The following is a 15,066-nucleotide window of genomic DNA, read 5'->3' on the forward strand; positions in this document are numbered from 1 at the left end:
TGGGTTGTCACTTAGGAAAATCCATCATCGTGTCACCTTGTGTCATAGGTGATTTCATGGATGACTTTTTAAAAATGTTATTAGCAATTTCATTTACAAAAAAATTCTTTCCTTGCATTATATAAAATAATAAACATACAAATTTATTTTTAATTTTTATTGGCTCTTTCATTTTATAAATTGTATTTTGTGTTCAATTGTTTTTCTTACATTTTCGCACAATTAATTATAAATAATACCCCTTGTTTTTTTTTTTTTTTAATATTAATGTAAGATTGCCGTCCTCATGAATTTGTCCGGGTACGGTGAATATTTTCCTAAGGATCCTGAAAAAACTAAAGACAGACATATGTTTTAAAAATATGTTTTACTTGTATATTTTTATATTTACCTTTTTAAATCAATTAGAGACCGCAGCGAGATCTTAAGCATTTTTAGCGCTGGCCACGGGAAATGTGTGTATGTATGTACATTATTTTGTATGAAATTTCTAAGGCCATGCTCTCACCCCTTCATATATGGCTTTTTTATATCCTTAATCCATAAAAGAAAGAAAAAGTCAAAAATAATTAGTTTTAGTCGGTGCGCAACGTTTATTAGGCATTTTTCAGATTCATCTAGATGCCGTAAACTTGATTTTATACTTTGACAATATTTTAAAAAGTATCTTAATCACTTTCCTGAGCAATTTAACAAGGGATGAAGTCGGTGATAAAATTCAAATCGTTGGGAGACAATTACATCTTAAAAATAACAATAATAACGAATAATCAATGACTTTTAGCTTTTAACTTATAAACATTACGGTCCCTGAAAAATAATAGTCAATATCGTTGTATCCTAAGCCAGCATTTCTTTGACGAAAATTTTTATTGGCGAACGCAAAAGTAATATTAATCTTAAAAATTGTAAAATAGAATCTCTATTTTATTGTGAATCACAAAAAAAAAAATAAATGGTGGGTTGGGGATCGAACTCGGTCCTTTTTGTCGCGAGACAGAAGATCTACATGCTAGGCTACGTCTAACTGTTAATTTTCATGAAATAAATTTCTACTTCGAGCGAAACCAAAAAGTTGACATGTTAAAATCTGACAAGAAATGGAATGGTGTAAATACCTAGTTTTACACTTAATTTTGAGCGAAACTTTAGGGCCATTGCGCACCGCTTAAACGATGATATAAAATTTTTCGGTTTTTGAATAAATTTTTTGGACACAGAAACATACCATTCAAGATGCTGAGCTCAGTTGAGTCCACCCTAATGTACATATTGCTAGAATTTTTCCACCCAGAAACCATAGCAAACGGGACATGAACCTTCTCTTCGATTGACAGTCAAAAAATACAGCCAGTCATAATTTAGCTTTCCCGTTTTCTTTTGATTCATCGTCGCTTTTGCCGCGTGCCAATGCTTCTATGTATACCCTTTCTATTGAGTAAAAGCACAAATAATTTTTGTGAAGATACAAATTTTAATATTTTATTATTTAAAAAATATTATGGACCAATTGGACTTTTGGAATATTATAAAATCAATTTAAACAATAAACTAAATTAGTTAAATGTATTTTTGAAGTAAACTCAATTTAAGTTTAAGTTTAAGTTTTTATTTCGGAATACAAAAATGGTCCTAAAATGAAAGGGCATAACCATGTCGCTGCGTCACACAAATTTTACCGGCCAAATTTTGGTTGCTAACTGAACTTAACTGTAAAGCGAAAAAGAGAATGACGGACCGGCCGAAATTTGTCACTGCTAGCGTCGAGTGCAGGCAAATTATAAGACAAGGAAAGAGAGCGCAAAATATAAATATCAGCCTCTCTTTCTTTCATATCGACGCTGCGCTGACTGTTCTGTTGACGTCGACAGCGGCCGAGCGTTTGGCCTAAGGAATTGTCACCGACACGGGATGCCAGAACTGAAGGGCATGAATTTATTTTAATTTTTTTTTATTTTTTATTGTTATATTTTTAGGGTGTTAACTCTTCCCCACTAAGTGGTTGCTAGTCCTTGAGCAGCTGTTGATTTTTAGAAGAATGGAATAATATTGAACTACGGTGCTAAGTTTAATTCGCTTAATTTTATTTCGGGTTTTATATTTTGAACTTCTACTGTCATTGGAGTGGTAGGGTTCATTTGTATTATTATTTCTTTTTTCGTTTTTTAACATATGAATAATATGGATACGATAACCATTGTTAAAATAAATAAGGTGATGAACGACCCAGCAAGCAATGCCCATTGGCATGAAAAGCCCTTTTTTTTTGGCATAAAGTCCAAAATTATTTTGTTAAATTTTTTGTTTTTTTTTTTTTTATCCGTTAAAGAAATGTTTAACTAACATAAAACTATTTTTGAAATATTTTTGTGACCATCCCCGGCCTTTTCCCAGGTCTCTAAGTTGCGTGCGCCTAAATTTTTCTACGAAGTGTCACAAAAGTTTAATTATTTATTCTTTTCCAAATATCGCGCATTGTTTTCGGCTAAATTATGGAAAATCTTCGTCAAGGTACTTATAACATTGCTTAGAGGGCTTACACTAGAAATGCTTTTGTTTTGTGCTGTTTTTAATTTTTTTAGAGAACCATGTTTTGTGTAGAAGTTAATTTATAAATATTTGTGTTTCGTGGAGTAGAACTAGCAAGTGTACGCAGGATTGCGAAAAGTGAAAATGTGGTAATATGTGTTATTGTGTATATGATTAAATGGAGTTAATAACTTTTGCGCATACTTGCGCCATTTCGTAATATTTAAATAGATTCGGAACAAATCGACATTTTTAGGGCAGAACTGCTGGAAGTGTGGCTGAAGAATAATCGCAGCTTTGTCGATACCGTTCACTGGAAAAATAAAAATCGATTGTCTGAAAATACGCTGATTGGCATTAAGAAGACATTAAAAACTTTTGTTTCTCATGTTAGTAAGCTGCTAAAGAAACACAATAGGCATGTTAAATGCTTCAAAAATACAAATGCGATCTGGCTTGCATCAGAAATATCACTTTTTGAAAAAAACAAGACTGGTCGGCCCCATTTAAATTACGAGAATGGTGGATCGCGTTTGAAAAGAAAGATGGCTTCAGATCTCTCGAGAGAAAAACCTACAAGAGTTCTAATGCGTATTTAGAGGCACCCCCTGTTGAAGCAGTAATTGATAACCCGCATTTCGAGTTCGAACAAAATTTTACAAAAATCTTAATATTATTATCTTTATTAAGGTAAATATTATCTTTAAAATTACCTTCGCGGCCGGGGTTGGTTCATGTAGGCATAGTCAAAATCCAAAAATAATGAAAGCCGAAATTTTACAATGGTCTTAATATATGTTCAAAAAAATTGAAATCCCTATTATCTTCGCGGTCGGGGGTGGTTCATGTGGGCGTGGTCAAAATCAAAAAATAAGAAATTTCACTATAGTCTCAATACTATGTAAAACAAGAAAGGAAGCTAGCTTCGGCCAGTCGCAGCTTATATACCCTTGCAGATAGAGTAAATACCTATAGTTTAATGCTTACTCGGTGCATTTCCAGGGATTCCAGATTTAGCGTGCCTATTTATTAAATTTTGTTTTTAAGTTGTCAAAAATCAAAACGCCTACTTCCTACAAAGTTACAATGAATTTTCTTATATTTGTTGGAATAATCCTATGGGAGCATAAATATATAGTGGTCCGATCCGGCTCGCTCCGACATATGTACTACCTGCAATAGAAAGAAGACTTTCGGGAAAGTATCATCACGATAGCTTTAAAACTGAGAGACTAGTTCGCATAGAAGCGGACAGACTGACAGACGGACACGGCTATTGGTCCTGATCAAGAATATATATACTTAATGTGGTCGGAAACGTCTCCTTCACTGCGTTGCAAACATCTGACTAAAATTATAATACACTCTGCAAGGGTATAAAAAAATTTAAATCCGTATCTTTAAAATTAGAGTTTATGCCAAAAAAAAGGCTTTTCATCCCAATGTGCAATGTTAGGAGTGCTCTTAATTGTGTGTTATTAATATGTGTTATTAATATGTAGTGCTTCTAGGGCTTCAAGTGATAGAATTCTCAGTCGCTTGATTTCAGTTGGGGTAATTTGAATGACGGTTGGTATTGATTTTATTGTAATTGTTTCCGTATTGCTGAATTCTGTATTGTTAATTATTATAGTATCGTTGGAGAAATGTATTACAAAGGTTCCTTCCAGCAGATTTTTACTGTTATTCCACTCCACTGTTTCATTAAAGTTGTTGAGTGTAACTGGTTTTAAAATCAAATAAAAACACCTCTTAACGAGGTAAAAAACTAGTGACGATCAATATCAACTTTTGTGACGAAAAATGATTTTAGATGCGACTAAATAAGTACGCTACCTAAAATATACTCGTTCGGCCCGCTTTAGCAAATATTTAATATCTACAAGAAAGTTTTCTGTTGTAGCGTGCCGAACGCTATTCGGTATTCCGAATTTTAGCTATTTATAGCTGTTTTCCCGCTAAACTAACGAGTTTTTCCAATAGTGGAAGAACAAAAGTTTTTTATATCGATGTGATGAACGTCATATCAAATTTTCAAAACTTAAAGAACATGTTTTGGACAAACTGACAAACAGAATTAAATTTTCATTTTGGGAAGACGTAGAAAATCTTATTTTGGCTATAATTTTTGAACGGAGCGTCGGATTTTATCATATGATCCCTCATTTCGTTTAACTGCATATTATTTAAAATGACTGAGTTAATTATGTTTAATCTGGCCCATTGTATGGCATATCTTATATTATTATTTCTTCTTTTATTAGTCTGATTTGATTTTGTAAACTTACAGCTATGCTGGTACTCAAAGAACTACCTTTTCTTATGGAATTTGATAAGTCGTTTGTGACTTTTGTTATTTTATTAATTTTATCTTCAAATTGTTTATTTATGATTACTTGTTTATTGTTGTTTGAAATAATATTATTAAAATGTTGTTCAATCAATCATCATGATCTGGATTTCCCGCAACATATTTCCAAGCGGACCCAATCCAGTTAATAGATATTTTCCTACGATTATTATAATTAATTGTTATTGCGTAAAGTGTGTCAAATGCTTGTGTTATTTCGTGGTGTAGGGTGTGATAAAGGTTGTTTGTTTTAATATGGTACAATATTTCATTGAGAGTATTTTCTAGTGCTTCAAGATTAATAATACGAAGGATGATTTTAGATGATGATTTTATTTTTCCAATTCCACGGTGAATGGAAATTGTTTGTGCGGATTTCCCGCAACATATTTCCAAGCGGACCCAATCCAGTTAATAGATCTTTTCCTACAATTATTATAATTAATTGTTATTGCGTAAAGTGTGTCAAATGCTTGTGTTATTTCGTGGTGTAGGGTGTGATAAAGGTTGTTTGTTTTTAATTCGGTTTCAATATGGTACAATATTTCATTGAGAGTATTTTCTAGTGCTTCAAGATTAATAATATGAAGGATGATTTTAGATGATGATTTTATTTTTCCAATTCCACGGTGAATGGAAATTGTTTGTGCGTCCGTGCCAAATTAATAAGAATTAATCTGAAAAAAATGGATTTACGTTTTACAAAACTTAGATTTTCGTATATGGTCAGATTCGTGGTGCTATAATCGGTTGGAATCCGCAATCGGATGACGTATTCTGGGATTTATTGAATTTTATACATATTTGTATGCGGACCTAGGAATCTCGGAAAACCTAACAATTTGTATACCCGTTACTCGTAGAGTAAAAGGGTATGTATATTAGATTCGCAAAGTATGTAACAGCTAGAAGAAAGCGTTTCCGACCCCATAAAGTATATATATTCTTGATCAGGGGCACTAGCCGAGTCGATCTAGCCATGTCCGTCTGTCCGTCTGTATGAACGCTGAGATCTCAGAAACTACAAAAGCCAGAAGGTTAAGATTTCCCACACATATTCTTTGGCTTCCTACGCAGCGCAAGTTTATTTTAGCCGAGCGCCACACCCCCTCTAACGCCCACAATCGCCCACTAACGATTTTAAAATGGCTCCTGCGCCCACATCTTTAAAGATTTACGAGAAGTATAAATCAGGGACTGCAAATAAGTGTTATGAGTTTAAAAAAATTGATAGCCAAAATAGCGTCCAAAAAATAAGGGAAAAAAACCACTTACTTAGTATGGTTCGGCAAATGGGAAAACGTGATAAACCTTTTTTTTCAATTTTTATTTTATAAATTAAAAATAAGTCTTATTTTTCAATTTTTAAACTAAAAATTGAAAATAAGTCTTATTCTTCAATTTTTATTATAAAAATTAAAAATAAGTCTTATTTTCCAATTTTTATAATAAAAATTAAAAATAAGTCTTATTTTCCAAGCATTTCCGACCCTATAAACTATACATATTCTTGATCAGGCTCACTAGCCGAGTCGATCTAGCCATGTCCGTCTGTCTGTCCGTCTGTCTGTCCGTCTGTCTGTCGGTATGAACGCTGAGATCTCGGAAACTATAAAAGCTAGAAGATTGACATTTTGCATGCAGATTCTAGGAGTTCCTACGCAGCGCAAGTTTGTTTCAAAAGGGTGCCACGCCCCCTCTAACGCCCACAATCGCTTAAATACAAATTTCAATATTTCGAAAAAGTAAAAATGCAGTTTTATGGTGTTTATCAATACCTATCGAAATTGTAGAAGAAATTTTTTAAATCGGACCATTCGTTAAAAAGTTACGGCGGATCAAAGTTTTTATCTCCATCTCCTTCGCACTTCCTTTAGCTGAGTAACGGGTATCTGATAGTCGGGGCACCCGACTATAGCGTTCTCTCTTGTTAGTAATTACTTTTGTCATGTTTGGCCAGTAGTAATGTCGCCTTATTATTAATAAAGTTCTCCTTATTCCTGAATGGCCTCCCTCGATTGGATCATCATGAATTTTTTTTAAGATTTCTCTAATGTTCTTTTCATTGTTTTTGTCTACTATGGTCACCTCGGAAAGTAGCGCTATTTGTACTTTTTGCAATGTACGGTTTCTTTTATTTCTTTAAATTCTCGTAATAATACTGACTTTAGAATAAGTGCGCTGGGTGCCAGTTGAAATTGTTTTATGCTTTGCATTCCGGCCTGTATCTCAAGCCTTTGGGAAATTGTTTAAAATTAATTTTTCCATTCGAGTACAAATCAACAATTATAAATTGTGAAATTATTCGTTTTCCTCGTTTAAACAAACACTTGTGTTTGACGAATTTAATCGTCACATATTTTTTGATGTCATTGTTATTAACAACGTCATAGAGTCTGGGCTCAGGATACACCTGCTTCTGCAAGGGTTCCTTTTCTGATTTCTGATCCTGAATTTTTCGTGTTTCTGATCTGGTTGTTCTTTTCATTACCTGTCTGTTTATTGATTTTAAATCGTTTATTGTAATTCTGCCACGTAATTATTTTTCCCCTTGAGGTATTCCGCAGTAAAATCATATATTTCTAAATCTAGCCTCATTCTTGTTAATTATACCCGTTACTCGTAGAGTAAAAGGGTATATTAGATTCGTGCAAAAGTATGTAAAAGGTAGAAGGAAGCGTTTCCGACCCTATAAACTATATATATTCTTGATCAGGATCACCAGCCGAGTCGATCTAGCCATGTCCGTCTGTCCGTCTGTCTGTCTGTATGAACGCTGAGATCTCAGAAACTACAAAAGCTAGAAGGTTGAGATTTCCCACACATATTCTTTGGCTTCCTACGCAGCGCAAGTTTATTTTAGCCGAGCGCCACGCCCCCTCTAACGCCCACAATCGCCCACTAACGATTTTAGAATGGGTCCTGCGCCCACATCTTTAAAGATTTCCGAAAAGTAAAAATGCAATTTTGTTGTGTATATTTATACCTATCGAAATGTAGAAGACATTTTTCAAATCGGACCATTCATTAAAAAGTTATACGCAATCAAAATTTATATATCTATCTCCCTCGCACTCCCTTTAGCTGAGTTACGATTATTAGTCGGGATACCAACCCGAGTACAGCGTTCGCACTCCCTTTAGCTGAGTGACGGGTATTAGATAGTCGGGACACCAACCCGACTATAGCGTTCTCTCTTGTTTTGAACTAGGATCTTTCATTGAAAATAGGTAAATTAATGGTCGATGATCTGTTTTTAGTAAAAAAAAAAATCGCATTGATCATATTAAAAGAACATTAAATATTCAAACCAATTGATTCTCTTGCTTTTTATTACACGTGCTCATATTGTTTAAACAAAATTAAATGTTTAAACAATTTGATTCACGGCTTCCCCGCCCACCTGCCTTCTCTATCTAAACTACTATAAAATTCGACCCCTAAAAAACGGTCAGTAGCAAATTCCACCCAGAACGGATTGACCTAAAAATCTAGAAAAATCACAGTAATTACTAAAATAATTAGGAGCCGCGTAAGGGGTACTTTTTAGAAAAAAAACGACCCCAAAGTGCCCCAAAATTCGATTTGTTTTTTTTTTTAATTCTTTCGTTTGCCATTTCTCTGTTACAAATGTTGTTAAAATGATTTAAAAATGTGATGTTCATAATCTTATGGCATACCCGCAAATAACTGCACTTAAATTTCTTGGAGATTCAGCATCATTAACCAAGTCCCCAATATTTTCAAATTTGGCTAACCTAATGTGACGTCACGCGTCCCCATATGTTTGTATGTATGTTCTGCTGGCGCATGTATGTATGTGCATATGTATGTCCTGCTGTCGCAATTTAAGTGTGACCGCGCAAGGGGAAAATGAAAATACCACAGCCAAAAAAAATCGATTATATCGCAAATCTTAAGTAAACGTTAAATTGTAATATATCGGAAGACCTTACAGAAATCCCATTAAGCTGAATTTTACAGTCGAAATTTTCCTTAAAGTTGCATTTGTTTTTTAAAATGCAAAAGCCCGATAAGCAAAATATTTATTAGTTTTCAAATGTTGAGTTAGACAAACTTTGGATTTGTATAAAACAAAAACAAACAATGATTTGCTCTGCTATGTACACACACACGCACAAAATAAATATATTCAAAAAATGCGCATTTTACACACACAGCCATTAGATACATATGTATATGCGTGTGTACGTTTGTGTGTGTGCATTGCAGCTGACTAAGGAATTGAGATTCGATCAAATTCAAATTCAAGACAATACTGATATCCTTTTGCTTAAAGAATATTTCATTTACATTTCCACAACATACTTACATAAGACATTTTGTAACCGATTTTTGTCAACTAAAATTCAAATCGCATTGATAATATTAAAAGAACATTAAATATTCAAACCAATTGATTCTCTTGCTCTTTATTACACGTGCTCATATTGTTTAAACAAATTTAAATGTTTAAACAATTTGATTCACGGCTTCCCCGCCCACCTGCCTTCCTTATCTAAACTACTATAAAATTCGACCCCTAAAAAACGGTCAGTAGCAAATTCCACCCAGAACGGATTGACCTAAAAATCTAGAAAAATCACAGTAATTACTAAAATAATTAGGAGCCGCGTAAGGGGTACTTTTTAGCAAAAATTCGATTTGTGTTTTTTTTAATTCTTTCTTTTGCCATTTCTCTGTTATAAATGTATTTAAAATGGTTTAAAAATGTGATGTTCATAATCTTATGGCATACCCGCAAATAACTGCATTTAAATTTCTTGGAGATTCAGCATCCTTAACCAAGTCCCCAATATTTTCAAATTTGGCTAACCTAATGTGACGTCACCAGTCTTGGGACATACCTAGATACTTTTACCTAGGTACGTACCTAGGTACAATTTAGTGGTACCTTTTACCTTACCTAGGTATAATAATAATTGAGTACCTTTTACCTTACCTAGCTACAGATTTTTATATACCTTTGGATTTATGAAGGTACTTACGTAGGTATTAAACATTGCTCTGATTTAAAATAGCCAAATCTGACTGCGACACTGTAGTATCGTTTCATTGTATCGTTTCGTTTCGAAATTGTAATAGTCGGAACGCAGCATTAAAAGACATTGGAATTCAGCCGTTCTATTGTTTGTTTTGTGAAGTTAAAACTAATCGCAGTTTTATTTTATATAATTTTGTGCACGTATGTATGTTCCCATCACTACATCAATTTATTTATGAAACCAAAGTGTATTTGGCGCGCAAAAATGCCGTATGTACGTAAACAAACGGCATATACATATGCACAATATATAGTCAATGTTTCTACATACAATCAGAAAAAAAAATCGCCCTGAATTTTAGAAAATCGCCATACTTTTTAAGCCAAAGGCAGCTCGCCTTCTCTTATAAAAAAAATTTTTCTAAAAATTAGAAAAAAAATTTCTAAAATTTAGGGTTAGTTTTTGCAAAATTGAATAAGAACCCCTCTGTCGGTGTGGGGTGTTGTTGTTGGGGTTCTCGTTATTAATATTATGCAAACAATCCATAATAATTTTAAAAAGATTTAAAAATAACACATGTTTTTTTAAGTAGTTTTTAAAGGACAAAATATTTTTGTTTTTACGGATATCAAGGGAAAAAGTTCTGATAAAATCTTTTCTCGGTTTATAGAATAAAAATTAGGAATTTTTTAAATTTAAAATAAGTAACAAAGATAAAGCAATGCTTAATTTTCAATTTTAATTTCCGCAGGCGAAGCTGCGGGCTACAGACCCTGCTAGTATATATATAAATATTGTTTTTTTTTTTATGTAGCACAGGATTGTCCCGAGTCCTGTCACGGTTGCCATGTGAAAAGATCGTGGAATAAAAAGGTATAGACACAAAGACATCCAGTTTGAGAGTGTTTTTTTTTTTAAGTCTTTCAAACATTCTTTCAAACCCCAAATTCCAGCAAGTTCCATAAAAAATAACCGTATTCAGCGAGTGTACCATAATTCGTTGAACCTTAAAAATCGGATTTTTGGTTGTTTTTGTTGGAAAACTAAGTGTTTTCGTTGAAAATATGTAATTTTTGTTTATGTTTTTGGAAGATATTAGCATTATGTATAAGTAAAAGCAAAAAAACGACGAATTTAACCCATTTTATTAATTTTTTTTGCATGTTTATTTTAGGAAAGTAGGTGTCCGATTATGCGATGGAGCCACTGTATATATTAATGAAGTAAATAAGTAAATAATTATAATATATCAAGTACTTCGCTCGCTACAATAGAATAAAAAGCCCATATATTTTTACAGCAAAAAGCTCAAAATCATTGAAAATGCTACATTGTTATACCCTTGTAGAGGGTATTATAATTTCAGTCAGATGTTTGCAACGCAGTGCAGGAGACGTTTCCGACTACATGTCCGCCTGTCCTTCTGTCGGTCTGTCTATGCGAACTAGTCTCTCAGTTCTAAAGCTATCGCGATGAAACTTTCCCAAAAGCCTTATTTCTACTGCAGGTAGTACATATGTCTGAACGAGCCGGATCGGACCACTATATCTTATGGCTTCCATACGAATATTCGAACATTATACGTTTCTCGTTATGAAGTAGGCATTTTGATTTCTGACATTTTAAAACACCAAACTAAAAAAGTGGCCAGTATACGTCTGATATACAGTGTGCCACTTAAGTCTTCATACACCAGTCGATTTTGACTTAATTGGCAAATTGCTCCTTTATTGAAGGACATTTTAAGAAACTGAATATGCCATGTTGTTCGTTTACCTTTTGTTAACAATAATCAAAAAAAAAATAATAACTTTTCCATTTAATTAACATAGCGTGTACGTGTGCGACATCCAGACAGACAGCGGAGCATTCTCGATTTTTTAATGCATTTCGTATCTCGGAGGTTATCCAGTTCCGTGCGAAATCCAAACTGCTGCAGTGGTATTGCATTGCGGGCCCTTAGAGCCCGTAGGGCTCTCTCCCCATGTTGCATATAGCAGACCAATTTTCTTCTGAGTCAAGCATAATGTCCTCCCAACCCTCATGCTCAGATCTCTTCGTTAATTTTCGAATCTCAGACAGACAAAAATGACGTGTTCTGCGTCTTCGTTATCCGTCTAACTTTCATGCCTAAACCTATTTAGATAGTATCTAAAGCATCCATGTCCTGTCAACAGTTGCGTTAAGTAGAAGTCCACATGTTCATGCTTTCGTATTGCGGTCGCGGAAGGTTAGCCGGTGGCCAATCATGACACCCAAGTACTTTAGGCTTGGGCGAGATTTAATTGTGGCTTCTCCAATTTTGATAGTAGCCGTCTCTACTATCTGCCTGCTACTTATCAGGACTGCTTCCGTCTTGTGCGCTGCCAAGGTGAGTCCCTTGGCGTCGAGCCATGCGCTTGCTCGTTCCACAGCTTCGTTGCAGATTCTCCGTACATCTGGGATTTTCTTTGCAGTAACTACTATAGCTACGTCATCGGCAAAGTCAATTCGTGCCCCTTCAGGCATCCCGATCCTAAGGATCCCATCGCACGTGACATTCCACAACAAGGGGCCTAGGACTCATCCTTGTGGGACTGATTGCCCGGAATCAGTTTCGTACAGGAGCAGGCGGCCTTCGAAGTAGCTTGCTATTACTCTCTGAATATACGTTGGAACTTAAAAGCTTCTCAATGCATTTAGTGTGTGGTGCCAGCTAGCTGAGTTAAATGCGTTTTTAAGACCCAATGTTGGCGCTATGCAGTACTGCTTAGTGCCGTACAACCACCCTTTCGCCTCGATGGCTTTATCTGCAATTTCGCACTGTTTACCGACGGCGTCGGTGGTAGATAGTCCCTTCCGAAAACCATACTGCATCTCTGAGAGGCCGTTGGTTTCAGCAAGGGCACCTACTAGCCGGGAGTGAATTATTATTTCGAGAATTTTACCCACCGTATCTAGCATGCAGAGTGGCCTATATGAGAAGGCTCCTCCGCCGGCTTGTCCCACTTTGGTATGAGTACCAGCCGCTGTATTTTCCAGCGACTAGCAAACACACTTTCTGTTACGCATGCGATATACATGTCAACATACTCCTTTGTGTTTTAAGGACTTTATTCGGCATACCATCTGGTCCCGGTGCCTTGTCGTCCAGTATTGTCTTCAATACCCGCAGGACTTCTTCGACACTTGTGAGCTTTATGCTCGCAGTATTCACGATCTGTGAGGTTCGCGCCATACTCTCTTCTTCTGGGAATAGTGTTTCCACTATCCTTTGTAGGCCGACTAGGCATGTTGGCGATGGCCTACTAAATACCCGAAGCCGTTTTGTGACGAGTTTATATGCGAAGCCCCATGGGTTGGAGCATATATTATTAAAGCACCTGCGTTTGCTCTCTTTTATCAGTTTTTCCAGTACTCGTATTTTTCCCTGAAAAATATTTGAAAAGACTCAAATTTGGGCCTTCCTCTTAAGCGTTGGTATGCGCGTCTTGCCCTGTGGCAGTCTTTCCTTCCTTCCGCAATAGATTGGTTCCACCAGGTAGGTCTTCTTAATGAATTGTTTTTTCCCTTTCTCTGCATAGGCTAGCTTGCCAAAATCTACGATGTGGTTTGCCCGTTATTCAGCTGAACCGCTAGTGGAGACTTTATCGTGCATATTATTGTTGCATGGTCACTACCCATGTAGGTGTCACTAACCTCCCAGCTGGAGCCCGAGGCCAATCCAACGCTCACGAATATGAGGTCAATGATGGAACTGGTGCCGGCTCTAGAAAAAGTCGGTTTCGTTCCAGAGTTCAGCAGCACTAGGTCAAATGCGGCGAAGCTCTCAAGTAGTGCATTTCCCCTAGGATTTGTTCGGGGAGAGCCCCAGTCGGTAGCCCAGGCGTTAAAGTCCCCGGCTATTACGGCTGGGCGATTTTCCCGGGCATCTTCTGCAATCTCTTCGATCACAGATATTACCTAGGGAAGGCTATGGCTTGGCGGCAGGTAACAGCTATAGAAGGCTAATCTGAAGCTTCAGATTTCCGCACCTCCATATTGCCAATTTTTTGCTAGCCATTCTGCGGAATTTTTATGTCTATGTTTTCCTCGATGACATTTTGCTCCAGCAACATTTGGGCAACTCACAATGGCTTAGGTTTATCTAAAGAAACTTCATTTACCCCTAATCCCTTGCATAGCCCTCATGAAGTACGGGCATTTCCCACTCATTGTTGGGTGGTCGCAATTCTTCCCTTCTTGCGTTTGGAGAGCACGTAGCAGGCCTTTGCCTTGCAGCCTCTGGCTCGGTGCTCCTTTGCGCCGCAGTTGTAGCAACATTTTGAGCAGTCCTCCTAGATCCTGCAATTCCCTGCTATTTGACCAAACTCCTTACATCTAAAACACCTTTTAGGTGTTATCTTTGGGCGGACTCTGCACGAAGACCAACCCAGCCTAATTTTACCCTTCTCCATGAGCCGTCTCCCTATAACGGCGTCTAAGTGTAGCGGTTTGCGTGCTACCGTATGCCGCCCTTAGACTCACCACCGCGGATTCTGGCAGCTCCACATCGAACTGTGATTTAGCCGCACATAGAATGTCCGTTTTCTCGGTGGTCTCGTGTGTGACCTTTTCCTCGACCAGCATTGTCTCAGTCAGCGCCCCGACGTGGTTGCGATCACTATCGCATCATTTCCCCTTTTTTCCACTTTGGCTGGCATCGCTTGCCGGTGCCTTGCCCATCGCATTTTTTGCTGGTACAGCTAGCGTTTTTCTTCTTGGCCCCTGGGTCGCTTAATATTACCGCCTGCGAGCACTTCTTCGCAGGTTTTAATGACTGTCTCCTTAGCCTTTTCCTGTTCTTCGATTATGCACAGCACAGCCGACAGGACTTCACTCTGGATGTAGTCGATTTCGTCGACAATATCTCTAATGGGGTTTGTGATGTAGCGCTTTCCGTCCATTATTTTCATCAGCTTCCTGACCTTCGATCCCAGGCCAGACAGCTGTTTTAGCACACCCCCTGCTCTTCGTCAGTAGGTTTTTTGGTGCTTTTTTCTGCTGCTGGGGGGGTGCCAGACTGCTTGCCACCGCACTTTTTTCTAGCGATTCTCTCCCATCACATTGCTTTTTTTTAAAAGGGTCAGCACCCATGTTGGCCCAGTCCGGTAGACTGGACAACGGCGTATGAAAACTCACCAAGCCTTTGTTTGCCCATGT

General features: G+C 36.7%; 1 long non-coding RNA gene across 1 annotated transcript; it reads right to left on the minus strand.

Annotated features, from left to right (window-relative positions):
• Positions 1-215: 215 nt before the first annotated feature.
• Positions 216-9,932, minus strand: LOC138912287 (uncharacterized). The gene is made up of 3 exons (XR_011417810.1): positions 9,889-9,932; positions 392-534; positions 216-335 (listed from the first exon to the last, which is right to left on the minus strand). It is a non-coding gene; the product is annotated as an uncharacterized lncRNA (long non-coding RNA).
• Positions 9,933-15,066: the final 5,134 nt, after the last annotated feature.

Source organism: Drosophila takahashii, chromosome 2R (assembly GCF_030179915.1).
Source record: "Drosophila takahashii strain IR98-3 E-12201 chromosome 2R, DtakHiC1v2, whole genome shotgun sequence".
NCBI classification, from domain to species: Eukaryota; Metazoa; Arthropoda; class Insecta; order Diptera; family Drosophilidae; genus Drosophila; species Drosophila takahashii.